Source organism: Cyanistes caeruleus, chromosome 2, assembly GCF_971803275.1.
Source record: "Cyanistes caeruleus chromosome 2, bCyaCae1.hap1.1, whole genome shotgun sequence".
NCBI lineage: Eukaryota > Metazoa > Chordata > Aves > Passeriformes > Paridae > Cyanistes > Cyanistes caeruleus.
The window spans coordinates 91953168-91973246 of record NC_141702.1 but is presented as its reverse complement, the minus strand read 5'-3'; the positions used below and the strand labels follow the sequence as shown (position 1 = coordinate 91973246).

Sequence of the window (20079 nt, the reverse complement as noted above, 5' to 3'; positions counted from 1 at the left end):
CAGGTACAGACACACCCTCTGGGATGACGATCCCTGGCCAGGCTCAGCAAGGCTGGGCGATTGACCACCTCTCTCTGTGGGATGAGACCATAGGTGCAGCTCACCTCTTTACTTAGCTGTGTAAAAAACCACTTCTGCTCTTGGCTGTCCTGCCATGTCCCTCCCCTGCGTAACAAAGCAGCTCTTCTGGTGAGAGGGAGCAAGGTCAGCCAGAGGAGGGGGAGTCCTGGTACACCCCAACATCTGCTGCACGCCTACAGCAGAGCAGTGGGGCTGCACAGGAGCTGCTCAGATGGCAACACAGAGGGTCGTCATCATGCTCCATCATCATCCCACTGCCCAGCAAAGTTGTGCTGGCCCTGAGCATCTGGAGGAAGTGTTTTGACACAAGTCCTTCCTCCAGAAGAGTGCCAGAAGAACAGCAATGTCTAAAGCCTGATTTGAGCCTTATGCTCCTCTCCTGGTATGAATTGCTGCTCCCCACAAAAGTTTAAGTCCAGCATCTGGAGCCCACCATAGGGTCATGGAAGGACACAGTTCTGTTGCTCCTTGTTGCACAACTATCTGCCATACAAAAATAATAAGCACTCCATCTGCAAGATCCCTCTAGCTGTTGACATCTGCAGATACAACAAGCCCTTTGTGAAAAAAAAAAAGACACATTTCCTACTTTACAAGTAGGTACTGGAGGTACAGGCAACCAGCCTGCACAGTCAAGGGTGGCAGAAGTCAGCACAAATTGATCAGAAGCTTTGAGATCCTCTGTGCAAATATGCTTACCATGTGCAGGACAGAAAGTTTAGGCTGAGTAGAGGAGAGACAACAATATCACTGTGTTGTCCTGATTACTGGATAAATAAAGAAGTCCTGTAAATAAACAAATACTGTTAAGTCCAGCATTTTTCCCACTGCCAGATTTAGAGATTAACACACAGATGAAAAGTGTTTCTTAGAATAAGCTGGACTGTTTTGGCTTTTGGCACTGGAAATGATAAAAATTTGTGTCAGTGGGGCTCCAGAGTACATTAATCCTTTAGAAATGTTTTTTAAATAATACATGTGCCCTGAAAGAACATGGGAGGACTGCCTTATTAAACTAAGATCTAAATTTAAAGGTGTATTTGAAGAAAGGCATAATTTATTAAACTGCTGGCAGTACCTTCCAGTCTCACAAAAAGCTCTCAGCACAAATGTCCCCTTCCTGCCCTGCTGGGTCGCTCCCCAGCCCTGGCAAAGCCCACAGTACCCTGCTGAAGAACAAGGTAGAGAGCTGCACGGCCCTGTGGCATTGGGATGCTCCTGCTGATCCCCCTGCCCAAGAGCTTGGTGCAGAGTCCAGCAGCAAGAGACAGCAAACAGAAACTTGTGAAAATCTTGTCTTCCGCCACTGAACGCCCATATATGATGCAAAGTATATTAATGTATAGTAAGAAATCCCTGTGATTTTGCCATGGCTTTCTAGTGCATCAACTTTGGCTTCTGAACTTCTGAGCCAGAAAACTCTGTATATGCTTGTTTTAAGCACCTGGAAAATTTCCATGCTTACAGAACAGCCCCCAGTAAGTGTTTTTCTCTGTTAGGAGGCTTTTGACCTACCTTCAGAAGGAGAAACATTGTGGCCAGAAGCAAACTTCTCCAAAAAGACCCTACCACCTATCCTGGGCCTTAGGTAGAGGTGTTGGCAGAGGCCAGCAAAGATGTCCAAACTTTAACTAGGAAATTTAACTAGGTGTATATGCAGGATATATGGACATGGATATATGGAGGCACCATGAAGCCATACTGGTGATTCCCCTTTAGCTCTGGCACAACCAGCAGGAATACCAGCCTCCTTTTCCTCGAGAAGATGCCTCTAGGCACAGGGTGCATTTGGGGTTCTCCAAGCACCTAGGCTTTAACCCAGTGAACTAGAGGAATCACTGTTCCCTTTTTAACCTCCAGACGAAATCAGAGCAATGAGCAACTCAGGCTCCTGACATGAGGCCATGGCAGGGTGGGGAGCAGAATGTCAGGGATGTGGACAGCTGACTCAAAATCCTCCCTCCTCCCCTTGGTCCTATAGAGGGTCTGCCTGCCCTGGGGCTTGTTTGAGTTTACCTTGTTTACCTACTCACCAACAACACTTTTGACAACACTTTATTATCAGATGAATAATCTCATGTCAAGCAAAAACATCAAAAAACAGAGATAAAATATAAGAAATTCCTGACATGGCCTAATTTGAGGTTTAACACCAAGAGGTCTGAAATAAATAGAAAATTTTCTACACATACTGGAGATCAATAAATGTAATTATTTGGACTTAAACCTCATGAATTCTGAAAAGCTTCTTGGATTTACTTGAAGACTAAGTACTATTTTATATGATGTCAAAGCTCATCAGGATAACACTCAGAGCAAAGGGCCTATCAGTGGTGATGAAACCTTACAGTCTCTCGCTATGTCATTTGCTTTTCTTAAAGGAATATTACCAGGGCATAAATCAAGTTAAAATAATTTATGTCCCTTTTCCAGAGCTATTAACAAAGCAAGCTTGGCTTATAACCTCTCATCATTCCAGTCTCCAGCTCTTATCCTAAACCTAACACATTCATCAGATTTCATGTTTTCCTCAGTAACACTAGCTGTTCAGGCTTATGCTTTCTTTAAGATGCTGAAGTTAGACTGCTGTCAGAGATGGGGCTCAAATCCAGGCCAAATTTCCACAAATCTGCATTCTGACATTTGAGAGAAAATAGGATTGGCATTCAAGATACACTTGATATCAGAAAATTAAAACATGAACAGCATGATAAGTCAGGTGCAAAATCCACACTGGTTTGGTCTTTTTCCAGAACCCTTATGTTTGCTGGTATGAATCAGGGGTAATTCCACTAAAGTAAAGGTGCTGCTCAGCTGGAAAACTGGCATTAGAGGAGAATTTCTCAGGCTCTAGGGTTGAATCACTTTCATTTTCCATTAATCTTCCCTGGTTCTCCAGTACTGCACATAATGGTTGTGTTGAGCTCAGAGCAGTACAGGACAAAGTCCAAAACAAATTTGTTCTCAGCAGCAGCTTACCAGCCCAGAAGTCTATGCATTTTAACCAAGGCTACATGCTGGAGCCAAAGTGCCATCTTTAGAGATCACATCATTCAGGCTGTACTTCCCTGGGTAGCAGTAAACAGATTTTTAACCAGTTCAGAGAGTGCCTGAACTCAACTAAGCAGAATATACAGCTCAGTCCCTCCGGTGAACCCTGTGGCTGAGCTGTCCCTTCCTGCCTGCCAAACTCATTGTCCATCTCTTTGCACCACTCTGGGCCTCTGGCCACCAGAACCTGCTTGAATATAACCCAACAGTCACTGTTAGGATGCTGGTGTAGACTGATGTATATTCCAAGTCAGCATCTGAAACACTCCAGCAGAGACAGACCCCAGATCATGGATTTTATTGTTCCTGTAAGACAAGCTTCAAGCCATACCATCTGCTGAGCTGTTCTTTTCCACTTAACTAAAACACGGGGAAAAGTGCATCCCAGTCCTTTGGCTGGTGCCCAAATCAGCTGTCACTCCACATACCTGAAATTTGCATGTGCAGTGAGAGGGGCTGGTCACTATATGCAGAAAGATGTAATTATTCCAGCAAGTCTTTCTGATAGAAACACAGCTAATCTTTGCCTCTGCCAATCTGGCTCAGAGCATTTCCCAAACTGCAATAAGCATCAAGGTCCACAAAACAACTTTTTTAACTGGTAGAATATTGGCTTGATTTCTCGAGATCACTCAGGCTGTCTGCAAAGACAGAACCAATAGGCAAAGAGCAAGTCACTGTGAGATGAGAAAGGATAAGAATACCTGGACTTCTCCACACTTCAGGAAAAAAAGCTACAAAATATCTTCAAACCATTAATAAACTTCAAGGAGAAGTAAGATAACCAGTATCCTTCCTTTTTAGTGCCAGCCACTGCAGGACAGGCCACTTTGCAAGAATGCTACTGAAGGTAGACGCATGTTGGGATGGGGATGATGCCACTTGACAGTGCCACGAGAGTTTTTATTGTAGCTTCTGATAAACTAAAGTACCTAAGTTATTGTTGAGGGTTAGGTGTCCTTTTTTTTGTTTTGTCGTTCTGGCCTGCCCGGGGAATTTTTACCCATTATGTGCTGGGACAACCTAACTACCGGTACTTAGGGGTGCTCACAAAGGACAATGAGTGGCCGGGCCCAGGGAGGGGGGAGGGAAGGGAGCAGAAAAGGAGGGTGGGGACAGTTTTTTGGCTCTCTTCGGCTTCAGGGAAGGACGTTCGTGTGCTGGGTCGCGGAGCTGCTGCGGTAGAGAGAAGGGAATTTTCACCATCACCAGACGGAGCTGCTGCTTCTTCTCCTTCTTCCCTCTTTGTTGGTGGCCTCGCACCCCCTGTCCTGCCGGGACGTGTGGCAGTGCCAGCCACCGCCGCGGAGCTGCTGATACACCTCAGCCACCGGCCCAGGATCTCAGCTCATCCCTGCTGTTCCAGCTGACTGTTCCTCAGAGCCCTGCAGGAGCACCCGACTGACTGCCTGAGGGGTTTGTGAAACAAAACCTCTCCTCCATCCCATCTCAGCCAAGAAGGCTGTCCCGGGGTCCCTGGTTCTGTGTTCTGTTATTGCTGTAGTTATTGTTGTTTGTTTGCCTGGTTATACTAGTAAAGAGCTGTTATTCCTATCCCCAGATCTCTGCCTGAAAGTCCCCTTGATTTCAAATTTATAATAATTCGGAGGGAGGGGGTCAACATTCTTTCATCCCAAGGGAGGCTCCTGCTCTCCCTAGCAGACATACCTGTCTTCTAGAACCAAGACAGTTATTTTGGTAGAAAAACCAAGTAGGACCAAGTCAGGCAGAGGAAAGAGAATTGATTTGCTTTGTGCAAATCTACTAGTTTTATCTACTCCAAGATGTCCAAAAGATAGTTGATGGTCACTCTAGCCTCCCTTCCTTGGGGCAGGACCTATCCGTGTACATGCAGTTTACTCCTTGGAGGCAGCTGAAATGTGAAAGGTTCCTCTTGCCCTTGTCCCTGAGCACACCTACAGCTCTACAGCATAGACACTCATCACAGGTAAGGACAGCCCCTTCACACCAGGATCAGGGATTTTATGAAAAAAACCCACCCAGATTCAAAAGAAACGTTAAAAAGGAGATAACCGTTCTCCATAACTGACTCTGGTAAAACCATGCCATGCCTGGCATTTCTGCTGCTTGTGCTAATAGATCTTTTAAGTCATCTATTCATCAGCTACAATAGCATCTGTTAAGTCAATCAGTCTGTAAAGCCTGGTTACAAAATCCCCCCAGGAAGCAGGAAAACAACCAGGATAAGGGCTTAATTAGTAGAGAAGAAAGTTTGTTATTTTTTTGCTTTGTTTTCGAAACAAAGCCAAAAAATGCCACAGGTGACAAAACAAGGAACTCCATCAATCCGCACAGCACCTATTTCACCACACTGATCATACTCCTTACAGACATGGGGAAATGTTCCCTTCATTTTGAGAAACTGGTAAAGATGATACATAAACTGACAGCCCAGAATGAATCTGGTCTGTCCATGGCAGCACCAGAGAAGATGCAGAATAAGGGCCTAACTTCATTAGTTACAACAGAACTGTGACAGGAGTCAGGTTCAAGAGCTGACAAAACCAGCAAAAATACCAATTGCTACCTGACTTAGGAATTAGATGTTGTCAGATACCCACAAGGATGTCCAGTTGATGTTTCATGTCAAGGGAATCAGCTTTCCAAAAATAATCTAAATGACAGGAGGGAAGAACATTCCATTTCTTCAGCCACACAGTTCTTGTTTCTGGGTTTTGAAGGTTTTCTCTTTTTTCATCTCCAAACAAGCAAATTGAGTTTTTCAGCAAATAATGACAGAGGATTGTTGGGGGATAGATGTCAGAAGCATCTCCGTATGTATGTGTCTCACTCCCATTTCTATTATTCTTCTTCTGCATCTTCTGTTTCAACCTGTCTGTGTTATAGACAGATATTGCTTTCTGTTGTGCAAAGATCATTACACTTGTAATTGGAAACCTTACGAAATTTTTCTTCCCTCATCCCCTCAGAGGAACAGCTGACAATAGAAACTTGGGTGTCAAATTGTCATACAGAATATGGGAAAGGAGGTATAGCTATGGAAACGACCTAGAAATTTTTCACTTTCTCTTTCATCCTTCAAGTACAGTTAAGAGCTGATAAAGAGGTTGCATAAAAAGCCCTGAGTAATTGGGACCAAGGTGAGCACAACGATGCTAGGTAGAGACACATGTTCTCATCAGGTGCAGTGCAATTTTAAGTCCTGACTACTTTCATATGCAGCTGATTTTCTCTTCCAGTCCATTATAGAAAAACCGTTCTGTTCCAAGTTTCATTTCAGGAGGAGAAATGCTGTTCCATAGGGGAGTGTCTCCTTCCCACCATGCTGAAACCACAACGACTGTATCAGCTTCAACGTGCCAACCCTCTCTGTGTTGTACTACCTTGTATAAACTGAGATTTTTTTTGTTTTCACCAAGAAGTAATACTTGCCATTTTGTCCTGTGTCTGTGCAAGGACTGGCCAAAGTGCCCTTGGCCAGAGACAGGGTCTCCTAAGTGCTCTTGCTCTATCAATAGCTATATTTCATCATATTGAGAAATCGCAGTAAACATTCACAATAGTGATAATATTTGATACTCCTGCTATTACTGGTTTCACCTGATGCAGTGCCAGAGTCAGGCTGGTTGACCACCATGGCACCATGCTGAGAGTGGGACATACCTTGAGAGCAGGTTGACCCAAGATGTAGCCTAGAGCCAATGCTCTATGACACATTTGAGCTGTCAGCGATGAGTGTGGAGGCAAGGATAGAGGGGGAGGCTCCTTGTACAGGTTCCAGGCATGGGTTTATCCACTGAAGCGGTCACAGACAAAGCAGACCTCTGTGCATGGGAGTTTATACAGGGAAGGTCCAGGGGTTGTGTACAAAATTTTAACCAATCAGCGAAGACTGGGGTGGAGGATAAGGCAGGGTTTACAATACACAAACCAGTGAGAAGCTCAAGGGGAAGGGAACAGAATAAACAAACCAATGGGGCTTTGAGGATTAGGGTCACCCAGAGCGGGGTGGCTACAAAAAGACAGATTGTCAAGTAACTTTCTAGACCAAGAAGCAGGTACAAGGGGAAATTGACAGGGGGGGGACTTTCTAGGTGAAGAGGTGGAGTCGTAACAGGCAGGAGGTACAACTTGGGGCAAACTGACTGACCTGAGGGGTGACAGAACATACCAACAAAACATAACGTTTACAACACAAGGCACACGGATGCACTGCAACATTCAACATCTTGTTGTAAAAGGTCCTGAGGCTGTGAGCAGAAAAACACAGGAAGAGTGGAGCCTGATGGAAAGGTCAGCCCAAGAAGAGGAATGGTAAAGAAGTTTTCCTGGGTAAAAAGAAGGAAAAGATGAAGTGGAAAGAATGGTAAGGAAAGGTTTCCCCTTTTATTTAAAAGAAAAAAAAAAAAAAAACCACAAAAAAAACCCACATTAAATTGGAGCTTTAACACCTTGTTATGTGCAAACACCATCCAAGACTGAGGCAAAAGAGCTTTTGGTCTATCTGTGGTGTAAGAGCAACAGAAATACTTAAAAACCTCTTTCTCTATATAGTTGAAAGGCTGCATCAGGACTGCACTGAAGAAAAGAGCAAAGCATTCTGTAATTATAGTGTATTTTCTAAAAGGAGAAATAAGAGTTTCAACAAGAAATGAGAGGAGATTTGAAGAAGTCTCCCTGTTTCACTAGTCAGGTTAGAAATCTTCTGCAGTACCTTTCATATGGATAATTATTTTTTAAAGTTTTGTCTGTTTAAAATATAAGGAGCCCCAAGCTGGCCATTGTGTCCACAGTTTCTTTAAGTAAGTGTGAAGATGAAGCTGTAAATTGTAATGCTGTACTTACTTATTACATGTTTACAGTAGCCTGGATGTATGCTGAGTAGTTTCCAAACGCTGAAGAAGAATGGAGCCACACGTCAAGATCTCAAACTCTGAGAGAAGATGACAATATGGTTAAGAGAACAATATGCAGTTTAGCTTTAAGGCTCATTTTACACTCAGGAAAATTTCTATCACTTTAGCCTTGTTAAGAGGATTCCACATAGTAAAAAGGGTGATTTACTATTATTTTATGCTCCTTTATATTTTCAAGATAAGAAAAAGGGCCCTTCTATAACTAAAATTTGATGTGTGATATACAAATCTGTGCAGTTCAGAGTAAGCAGTTCAGAGTAAGCAACCCAAAAGCAATCCTTTTAGAAGGATTCTAAAAGTAAAAAGAGAAATGCTACCATACATCTAATGTTTCCAAACACCTTTGTCTTTTTCTAGCTTCAAGCATGCCTTGGGCAGACTTTCTAGCTGTTTAGCTGAGATTTCTCCTTTGCTAGCAAAGGCGAGATTCCCTCTCTGCTCATCAGCTGCAACACTCTCCCTGGGATCATCTCTCTAAGAATTGAAGCCCCAGGCAAGGGAGTGATCTCCATCATCCACACAACATTCTGTGCACTCCCATGTGGATGATAAACTCACTGTGAAGACAAATGCACCCTGACCTGAGCAGGTAGGATGGTCCTGCTTGTACACCCTGGGAGACAAGTGGTTGACTCAGGGCAGCACCCAGAGCCAGCCAGAGGACAAAGATATGCACTTGTGTCTGCTGGCAAGTCCACAGGGAGCTGGTTAATTTTCACACAGAAAACACTGGAAAAACACTTCTCTGTTCAATTACCTGTACAGATCTGGTGATCAGGAGTTCTCCATGACTGACACCCTCCCACCCTATGTGACACCAGTCTCTCCAAACTTCTTCCCATATACATTGCTCCATCATCCCAGGACTAGACACACCAACACCCTACAGTCAAGCCATTCTCTACCCCTGCAAAGATGGCACTTGCTTCACATCTCAGGAAGCTGTGCAGGAAAAGGTTTTATCACTGATTTATGAGACTGTCACACTGCAGGCCAGATTCCAATCAACCAGTTTGCAAATCTGAGTAACCAAGCCCTATCTCAGAGCATTTTTCCAACATATGCTGTTGTAGTGGATACAGTTGTCAGCACAGGATCCCTGACAAAAAACCCCAAAATATTTTTATTGTGCTTTCTAATGCAGTGATTATTTTTTTATTTTTTTTAGGTTTCATGTATTATTAATTGTTATCATTATTTTTTTATAATTTGTTAAGCATTTACAGCATATTTCTCCGCACACATGACTAAATTATGGTCTGATCTTTGAGAAGCTGTATTTTCAGTAGACAGATTTTTCTCGGAGACTGCTATAAGTTTATCATAATTTCTGCAATATTTACAGTGTGTCTGAAAGGTCTACCACTCAGATCTTCAACTTTCATTTTATTTTTATAGGCATTTTTTCTCCTCTGTTTGTAATGAGATGAAAGAGACTTAGAAATCTAACAGCTCTTTTTCAAAAATTCCTGTAGCTTGTTCTTATTAATCATTTGATTTCCTAGCCAATCCCATGAATATTCAAGAACTACAGAAGACTCATGAAAGAAATGTGTGAAAGCAAATAGTAGTAAAATTGCCCTCTTCAAGCACCACAAAAATAAATACCCCATGATTTATATTCATTATCGTATTTCCTGTACCATAGGTTGTGCTACATGAGGGTACACAGAAGAAATAAGTTCTGATCTCTTCTAGATTACATGGTTGGTTCATGCACAGGGTACTGTTGGTCTCTGATCTAGGGGTCGAGCTAGACATGGTTCCTGCCCACCCTCTCCACCTCACCACAATTTCTCAGGGTATGTGTTTGCCCTGTGTACTACAAGGGAAAAAAGGGATCCAAGGTTTGAGACAAAGTTTTTTTTACTTATGGTTTTACTTATGGCCTTCACAATCCTTGCATGAAGCACTGCAGTTTCTGATTTAGACTCTTTTCAGGTACAATGAATAAAATCATAGAATGGTTTGGGTTCAAAGGGATCTTAAGGATGGTCTAATCTTACCCCACTGCCATGGATGGGGACATCTTCCACTAGAACTATGTCCTGGTTTTTGGCCAGGACAGAATTAATTTTCTTGCATTAGTTATGAGGGGATGGAACCTGAAGATGTGAGGGCATGTCCAGGTTGTCATTCAATACTGCCTCACCTCATTGTTGGAGAGCAGAGGGAAGGGATTCCCACTTCTGGAACAAGGTGAGCATGGCTTGCAGTAGGGACAAAGCGTGGGCATGCAGAGGGTCTGTCCAACATTGGTTTTCACTGTTAATGACTTGGTGAATATTTTTGCATGTAAATCACCCTCTCTTTCATACACTGTTGCCATTAGTATTGTTGCTGTTACTGTTCATTCCCTTATCTGATTGGTGTTTCTAGTAAAACGTTCTTATCTCAACCCAGAATCTTTCACGACTTCTTCAGGGGAAGGAGAGCAAGTGAGTTGTGTGTGATCTGGGAGAGTTTCACAGGGCAGGGGAGAAGGCATTCAAGTAGGGAGTGCCATTTCTAAACCACAACAGCCAGGCTGCCCAAAGCCCCATCCATTCTTGTCTTGAACAGTGCCAGGGATGGGGCACCCAGAACTTCTCTGGTTAGACAATTCCAGTATCTCACTACCCTCACAGTAATGAATTTCTACCTCATATCTATCTCTCGTAATCTGCTGGTCATGCTGGAATAGAAGAAATAATGTCCATGGCTATGGACTGGGACAACGAGTGCTGGGATCTGCTGTGCTGAAATGGCTGAAGCAGGAAAAGCAGCAAGAAGTAAATGACAGTTGTGAAAGCTCAGGTTAGACAGTGGTGGTATTGCAGCTGCTCCATGCATCACCTTTAAGAAGCAAGATCTATTTTCAGCAGCTAGAGGCAGGAAAATAGTTCAGAGAGATCCACAGAGCCTGATTCTGCTGGCTAAAAAGCCACCTTTCACTCTCCCAGCTGATGGCAATATTATATATGAGACTTGTGGTTATTTATTGTTTTAAAATGAACTAGGCATATTGATTATTTTTCCCCTTTTCTTTCTGAAAACACAATTAAGTTGGTATAACAAACAGCTCCACTAATGGACTGTGTCAGTAACTGATGGCTGTCTTTGGCTGAAGTTAACTAAATCCTTCTCTACTTGCTTCACCTCAGTGGTCTTTGCCCCAGCAGTAGTCACACTGAAATCCTTCCACACCCACCATGCACGGTTGTCCTTTCGAAGTTTCTAGGGAGCCATGGTGTGTGAAATGAGCAGATGTAGTTCCTTCATCTGGCCCGGACTCCTTATCCCATTTAAACAACACAGGGGCAGCCACCTTCAGCCAGGGGCTGAAGAGAGGGCTTCATGGCTTCATGCCATTTCAGAATCTGTCTGCTGGGGAAGCACAGGAAGGTCACAGCCCCAGACTGCCACCTCTCCAACTCCCACACAGAAAATATGACAGGAGTGGAAGATGCTGCTCACAAAGGTAAATTGGAAAGAGGATTACTGAGGACATCTAGTCACACAGACAGTGCCTCTGCCACTGGCTCTTTGGGACCCATCCTAGAAAAAATTCCCTGAGTTCAGAAATGAGCCTATATAAACTGAGAATGTCCCAGCAAGGCTCCTGCATGCAAGGAGTGCCACTCAAAAAGAGTGCCACTCAAGGAGTGCTGTCAGATCCTTCCAGGACCATGTCCCCAGGTTTCTGCCACCAAAGCATCACAGTGCCATAACTTTGAGCCCACCTTGGGGGTAGGAGCTGTCAGGGTCATGCCAGGCAACAGGATGCCCTCTGCATTTGTCGTTGGACTGGCTTTTCACAGGGTCATGCACTACAGCTGCCTGAAGATCTTCTGTTGGTTCATAATGCAGGTTTGGTAGAATTAGCCACATCTGTGAATTGGTCACAAGCTGGTGGGGCTGCTTGTACACCCCAGATTTGGCACAGGATTCAAAGCACCACTGAATCAAGGGTCTGTTAGACATGGGGAGGGTCGCAGCTGAAAGCACCCACCCTGAGCTGTTTCAGGGGAATGAAAGAACCTTGTGCAGAGGGCTGAGGGCATCAGTCATCCCTCTGAAAGGATGGCAGAGAGTGACATTGCATATAAATAACTGAAACACACAACCCAGGACTTTCTGTCTCTATCGTCAGACAACAGACAGACAGTTGTGAGAAATACAGCAGCCACATGGAAATGAAAAACAGGCTTACATTTGTCACCTCATTGAATCCAGGTATAAAATATGATACATCTTTCTCCAGCAGATAATGTCTTCTGTATCATCTGGAGGCCAGGTTCAGCCCCCCTGAGGCTCCTGAAGGAAGGTACAGATTACATGTACGTGTGTGCACAAGGGAACTTCCTCAAGCACCTAACATGGTGAATTGACCACCTTCCCATAGGGCAAACTCCTGCACAGAAGATTAAATAGCCATCACTTCTGCCTATTTCTTTTTACTGCCTCCAGTGAGAACCACGAAAGTGTACTCAAAGGCAGAGGCTGGCTTATAATTCTTCACCTGCAAGTGTCTAATAAAACAAAACCCCTGTATTTTCAGACAAGCTGACTGTCATGCTACATTGCCTTCTCATCACAGTGACATGTCAGACACTTGCAGAGTACTAGTGTGAAAAAAACTACACTTGTACACAGTGACTGTGCATGGACAGGATACTGCCAGGGAACTTGCAACTATTGGTAAAGCTGTGCTTTTCCAGGTATTTTTCTACCAAATTATGTGAGAAGTGGGGCAGTTCTTCCAGAATTTCAGCAGGACTACAGAGCCACAAGAACACAGCTCAATACCCCTGTACCATCCACAACTGTGGCTGCCCAAGAAAATCCCTACAGATGCAAATATTTTCCAAGGAAGCACAGTTTCGGTCCTAAATTCATAAATAATGCTGAAGACCTAGAAAACATAGATACCTACCCCAGCTCACCAGAAGAACCTTTCTCCTGCTGTCCTAGACTCTGTCAGCACTGGGAATGACTGTAGTCATGCTTCCTGGACTGAGTTGCATGGATAGTTGAACTTTACCTAAGTGTGGTGTGTCTCCCTCAGATCATCTCTGGATTGTGCTTGAGAATCTCCTCTGTGTGTCTAAAATTTTTGTCATACAAGTAATGCTTCATTCTGTTACCTCAGTCTGATGGTACAGGTCCTCTCAAAAAATACAATGGAGATGTGAAAGTGGTTTGCAGGTGACTGGACTGCACAGCCCACCTTGCAGGTGGGCGACAGGAATCCAAAACCTTCAGCTGAACTCTGCATTTGGCCAAAACAACTGTTATAATATAGAATTGGGAGTTTCTTATTTCTGGTTCCTTGTTTCAAAGGCAAAAAGAAGATGGAGAGAAAAGCAACCTAATAATCAACCCACTTCCACTCACAGTCAGGGAGAAGTCCTCCACATACTCCCAGCTTGAATGAAATCAAAGCTTATTGCTTTCATCACATTTTCACAGAAAATATTTTTAATTCATTGACCATCTATTTTAACCATGTAGTTGCAAACGTAACTATGGAGAATAGATGAAGTGGCAAGACAGGACATAAGACTCGTTAAGTAGAAATCCAAGGCAGTTCAAGAGTACCTTGATAATGATAGATTCCATTGCATTCAACACAAATTCCCCACACCACCAGGACCCTGAAGGACCCCCATGCTGCCATGTTCTATGATGGGACCTGTGAGTCCTGTCACCTGAGCCAGGCATCCTCCAAAGGGTCTGCTGGGGGAGGAGGAAAAAGCAGTGCTTTGGAAAAGAGGGTCATCAGCACAGGCCAAGGCCAGGAGGCCTAGTTCCAGGTATGTATTCCTAGAAATTGCTCTGAAGGTCCAGATTCCCATTTGAGCAAATGTTTGTGTTGGTACTAATCACAGCTGCCTTTCTGAAGTTCCTGGTAAAGGAACTTTTATTCATATTCCTGTGTAAAGTTCTGTTTCTAGTTAAGAGTTTCCATAGACTCCTCTGCATGTACCACTGAATGGGGTTACTTCATGCTCTGGCAGACAGATGGGATTGTACTGTGTATATTTACATATTTTTTTTAAAGATATTGCTAATGCATTTCAGTAATGATATTTTTTAAAAAGTCTTTCTAGCCATTACAGTAATGGCTTTGAGCTAATTGCTTGCATTTGTGCTCAAATATGGTTCTCCCCTCTCTGACTCATTTCTACTTTTATGGAAATCAGATTGCTCGCTACACTTCTAACTCACATCTCTTGAGGACCAGCTGTTGTCTGACTTCCTCACTCAGATAGGAAGTTACTGCACTGATTACAGGAGGACCACTTGTGGAGGAAGAGGCTTCTTAGCACAGGTAAAATTTCCAGAACCTGACTTACAGTCATCCTGTGAGATATGCTGGGAGATGCTGTGTGCTTTTTGTACCTGATGAATTACACCCTGAGGGATGCAGGCAGGCAGAGCCATCTCCCCTCAGAATTAGCTTTCTTGCAGTTCTGCCTATTGCCAGTAATAGAAAATTAGAAAATAAATAAGGAAGCTCTTAGTGACTCTTTCATGTCATGGGCTGAACATGCAGCTGCTCCAGAAAGATTTTATTGTGTGGCCGTCCCTGTCCTCTCAGCCTCTTTGCTGATTGCTAGGACAAAAATTTCCATGTTAATAGATGACTGGTCTCCACAAGGGTTTGTGCTGTACTTGGCACCAATCAAAAAGGAGGACCAAGGTTTCTTTAGGTTCCTTTGAACTTCCACTTTGACAAGGTATTGGAGCCACAGGGAAAGACAAAAGACTATGAGACTGGAAATTTCCTTTGTCCAACCTAGAAATAGGAAAGTCCAACCCACAATGTATAAAGCTGAGGCCATAGTCCAATAGATGCACAACAGCTGAGAGTCTTGCTCCAGTAACTACAGGATGGCTTCTTTTCTCTTAAGCACCAAGACAAGAGAAATGTGACTTAGATGTGCTTTTGGAGTCACCTTCAAGTATTTACTGAAGAACACAGTGACTGACTCTTGTCAAGGATTGCTGCACATTTCACAGGAGAGCACAAAACCTGTCAGAAAGTGTCTGCTGCCTAAATGCTGCAAAGCTCCCTTTGCTTGGAGCACGCCCAGACTAGCTTGAAACTGAGAATCATGAGCAGCAGACCCTGAACTCATGGGAGGATAACTACAGCTCTGAAACATGAGTTGGTCACTGACTTGCAAAGGAAAGGAAGATATTCCACTGCCTTCCTGATGTTCACATGCTCTATTACCACATGTAATCTGGCCATTCAGAATCAGAGGGTAGGAAGACAGAGGTGCTTGAGAAAGGGATGTGTGCTCTGCCAGGGTCTTTTTTGTCCAGGGCATCTGAGAGAATCATTAAGCCCCGCTGAGCACCTTCATTTCATCTTTGCTCAGCACTGTGAAGTCTTACCCAGTACAGGGAGGACAGCTCTTCTTAAAATACTTGTTTGTGTTGCTGACAGACTCAGGCTTAGCCTTGAGTTCCCAGGTCTTGATGACTGTACTGTACTCAGCTGCAACCCTCACAAGACTTTGGTCATGTTAGGGGAATTTGCATAGGCATCTCTGCCAGAAGTGTTGGATCTGGTCATCTTCCCTTTCATTTCAGCAACTCAGCTGTTTGGAGCACCTGCAATTTATTTCCTCATCCCACTTTGCACAGATCCATGTACTCAATGTTCTCCTCATCTCTTTGCATGTTATTTATCTGTTATTTTCTCCTTTTCACTCAAGACTTTAAAAAAAGCAATCCAGACTTTCTTCAGGCAAAGGCATCCATAGGTGTCCCCATGAATTTTGTCCCAAGATTGTTCTGTCCACTTCAATGCTGGACCTAAATTATGTGACTTGTACCCCTGAAAACTGAATGAAGTTACTTTATTATTTTGTCCTACTGCATACATGTGTCTCTTTTTCTTCAGTCATGAACTAGATGAGGGAAAAATTAAATGAGTATCTTATAGATTTACATTCTTAGCACAGAATTTGTTGCTTTATGTCCCTAAATCTATCTGTCAGCTTCTATCACACATTAGGGCCCTTGCTGGAACAGTGGCTCCACCATTCTTAAATTAGTTTTCCTTGTTGATGTTTAAATGAAAAGAGACATCCAATTTGTGGCTGAAAACGTTTGTTACTTCTTAGGGGGATCCAGACACACAAAATACAATTAACATCTCTGAGGAACATTGCACAGAGGTTCAGCACCAGCTGACAGGGAAAATGAAAACAAAATCAGTTGTTCTAATACCGTAACTCGAGTGGCAAATGTAATCTTCTCCCTTTATCTGAGGTCGGAATTGCTTTCCTGCAACAGCTTTCATTATGAAAATGCGGCACTTCTCAGCACCAGAATATTAAGACAACACACACCCACGGCGGCCCAGATCATTTTAATGAGGAACAAACAATCAAGAATGCAGCTTTTATGGTTTTTTTTCTGGGCTAACACCTGCTTTGCAGCAAATGAACAATGGTAATGATAAGCACAACAACTCACATGTGTCTGGACTGAGATGTGCGTCATCGGCATCTTTTTTTCTCACCACCTAAAGAAGGACCCAGTGGCCAATGTTACTTTTAGGACTACCAGAACCTTTGACCACTGGCTTAGGACAAGCTCTGTGATTCCTCGAGCTGTTGATCTTATGTGATGGCCCTGACCTCCTCAGGAGTCTGTGAGATCAGTCAGGCTACTGAAGATCTCCCAGTCTCTTGAGGAATTTATTGAGGAGTGGATAGAATTTTACCCCTATTTTACTTCTTTGGTTCAGGACCCTCAAGACATTTGCTTACAGAGTGAATAAATGACCCAGGAAGAATATATAAACTGAAGGTCAAATCCCTGTTTTGTGGCACCTCCCACAAGGGTCCCCAGCTGTGTATTTTTTCGACATCAGGTTAGGAGTAGGAAGAGATGGACAAAGCAGGAAGCTACTTACCTGCCTATAGTTTTATACAAGTAATTATTACTTAAGGCCTGACATCACCATCCAGGAAAACAAAACAGAACTAAAGAAAACAAAAAACCTAAACAAAATAATCAAAACAAAACAAAACAAAAAAGCACCTTGTTAGTGTACTAATTCTTAGATCCTGTTTCATTTATTCTCTAAATGAGCAGGTATCAGCTGGGTCTGTGAGAATTATATGCCAGAACTCCTCACAGTGGAATCTCCTACCCAGACCAGACTTGATATCTTGGGGCCAAAGCTTACACAGCAGCATGTTTCCCACCTTACTGGGAAGATACTGTGTTTTCTGCCACTGACTCTGACTCTGAGAGCAGCTACCTATATTCTAGCTGGTGAAGGCAGCGTGATGCCTGGCTGGCTCAGCCATCCCTGGAGTCAATGCAGCACAGCCCTCCCAGTGAGAGATAAGCCACCTGTGTGGAAGCAACCCATGGGCTAATCAAAGCTATGAGTAGAGCCACTCTGTTCTGTGAAATAATTTCAGAATGATGAAATGTAACCTTGAGATTGAGATCCAACTGATACAACAGCTAGTAAAAACATTATTAAAAATTATTTTTAAATATCTTTAATTCAAGTAAGAATTTCCCAGATCTTGGAACTTAATGCAAAAACAAAAAGTATTAGCTTTGAGAATCATGTGACCTGCCTTCAATTATTTGCCACTGTTGTATCTCCAAAACTGTTCTGTATGTCTTGTCCTTGGCTTGCTTGTATCCATTTTTTTCACTACAGATTGGTTATGGAGATTATGCTTACTAAATTTGCTAGCACTAAGCTGCATGGGACTGCACGTACAGTGGAGGACAAGGTCAGGACCCAGCATGACTTTAACAGGCTGTAGAAATGGTCTGGGGAAGGGAAGCATTAGAGAAGGGGTATATGTGAGATTTCACACAACTGAATAACCACCAGCACAAAAGCAGGATTTAAAGGCATGGATTAGATAGGAGTTTTACAGGAAATCAACAACACGTCCTATGGTACCTGCAGCAAAGAACATACAGGCTGCTCATTAGAAAATGCATTTAAAAAGTAATGGAAGCACCTTGGTCATGTACCAAGACTCTGTGGAGTCTCCCATTGCTCAAGATCTTCAAGGAGAGATGTGGACAAATGTCATTCATTAATCATTTCTGTACTAGTGATCCTGAATGAGAGTGGACTACAGGGCCACCTCTTCTACCTCTGTATTTCCAATGAACTCTGAGGCAGACCTGTTGCAGGACAGCTCTGTTTCTGCACAGGGGATTCCAGATGGGGCACAGGAGAGTAACTACCCAGTTCATCCAAGAGCTTGACATCAGGAACAGCCAGGAGCACCATTAACCTTGTAACCATGAAACAATCCTTAATGTACAACAAGCCCAGTAAATTTGCCAGTAACATCTGCAGAGAATCGAAGACTAACGCGACTTAAGGATTATTCTTCCTCAGGCTTAGGACTGAATCACAGTTTCTGGTATGGCAAATAACATACTATTATCATTTAGGGAGTGACTTGCATGGGATTTGCAACGCTGTAAAGCCAAGACATTTGGAAAGAGTTTGTTTCCAGAGCAAACTTATGTAACTGAGCAACCAGCTGTGGCCTAGCTCTCCCTCTGCCTTCCCAGTCCCTACAGCTTACAGGTACATAGGTACACACAGGTCATACAGACCTCTTGCCTCAGCTCAGGTTATAAAAGGGCACGTTGTGTTTTTGAATTCTGGAAGTTCCCCAGTTTGATCCCTGGTGTTAGCCAGCATAGCAGTCATCCCAGTCACATTGCTGTGGCATTATTTTTGCTCTGTGGATGAAAAGAGGATTAAAGTATTCAGAGCTGCCAATCCAGATTCTTTTTGTTGCAATCTGCTCATTTATACAAACAAAACCTGCAAAGCTGGAAGGAGACTGACACATAAGACTTAGAGGGGGGTGTGGAATAGTGATGCCACATTTTGCCAAACACAAAATCTATATGCATCTTACTGGGAAACCAAGCAGATATCTTAATGAAAAAGGAGGAGAGCAGAGAAGATGCCACAATTCACCTACATATATGGAAAGCAAAAGGACAAGAAGACCCTCAAGCCCTACAATTGACAAAATAAAGAGAGAATATAAATAGCTTTGACCAACAACATGCTTTGAAAATATATTAAAAACTTCTGTACCTTCTAGTTACTTCTGTCTCCCTGAGAGATTACACTGTAGTAGGTGGGATGACAATGAAAGTGACAGAGGACAAAGAACACTGTTTTTCTGTTGGCAGAATTTTGGTTTTCCTCCTTCATTTTCCCTGGAATGAAATCATGATTTTTCTGTTGTCCACAGCCCGCTCCATTTCTCCTTTCTCAAAAGAAGATTTTCTGGTTATATGAAATAAATAATGGAACCCAATACAGATGCAGGAGCTACGGATGTCTGCCTCTCCCTATCTCCTTTTATCTTGTTCTCATTAATAGGAGAAGCTCATCACTCCTTTTGGAAAAGGATAAAAAATTTCTTTGCAAGACAAGAATACATTTTTACTAGTTGTCAAAGAATTACTGTTCAAAGCTTGCAATCTGTTCAGGATTACGCACTGAACATCTACATGTAGAGCAGAATTTCCAGGACAATTTAGGATTTGTCAGAAGGGTTCTGAAAGGGAAATTTTAGCAAAAAGATCTACTCTTGCATAAGCTTTGTTCAGCCTGCCAAGAAATTGCTAGCTTTGTCTAATCCATCATAAGATATGACACATCAGAAAGCATGACACAGCTTAAATGAAGGGTGGTATTTTGTAAAAGCATCTGACCTCATGCCAACACCCATCTGCATTTCCACTCTACTCACGTTCCCATTTTGTCTCTCTTGTTTACCAGGAGCTGAAGCCTTTCCAGCACACTCGACCGCACACACAGGCATCCAGTAGCACAAAAATATGATGGAAAGCAAACATTTACCAGTGGCTAGTATGCTTTAACTTCTGTGTGGGCAAACTCAATCCTGACAGAAAATTGTGAGAGTGATAGCCCTGTCTTTTGAAAGCCTCTCTGTAGCGAGACCAGGGAGCATGATGTGAAAGCAGAGGTTGTTTTACATTCACAGGTTGTCCCAGTGCCATTCTGTGG

At 43.1% G+C, this 20079-nt stretch overlaps 1 long non-coding RNA gene across 1 annotated transcript; it reads right to left on the bottom strand.

Annotated features, from left to right (window-relative positions):
• Positions 1 to 7278: 7278 nt before the first annotated feature.
• LOC111927648 (uncharacterized) lies at positions 7279 to 11808 on the bottom strand. The gene is made up of 3 exons (XR_002863684.2): positions 11753 to 11808; positions 7960 to 8047; positions 7279 to 7442 (listed from the first exon to the last, which is right to left on the bottom strand). It is a non-coding gene; the product is annotated as an uncharacterized LOC111927648 (long non-coding RNA).
• Positions 11809 to 20079: the final 8271 nt, after the last annotated feature.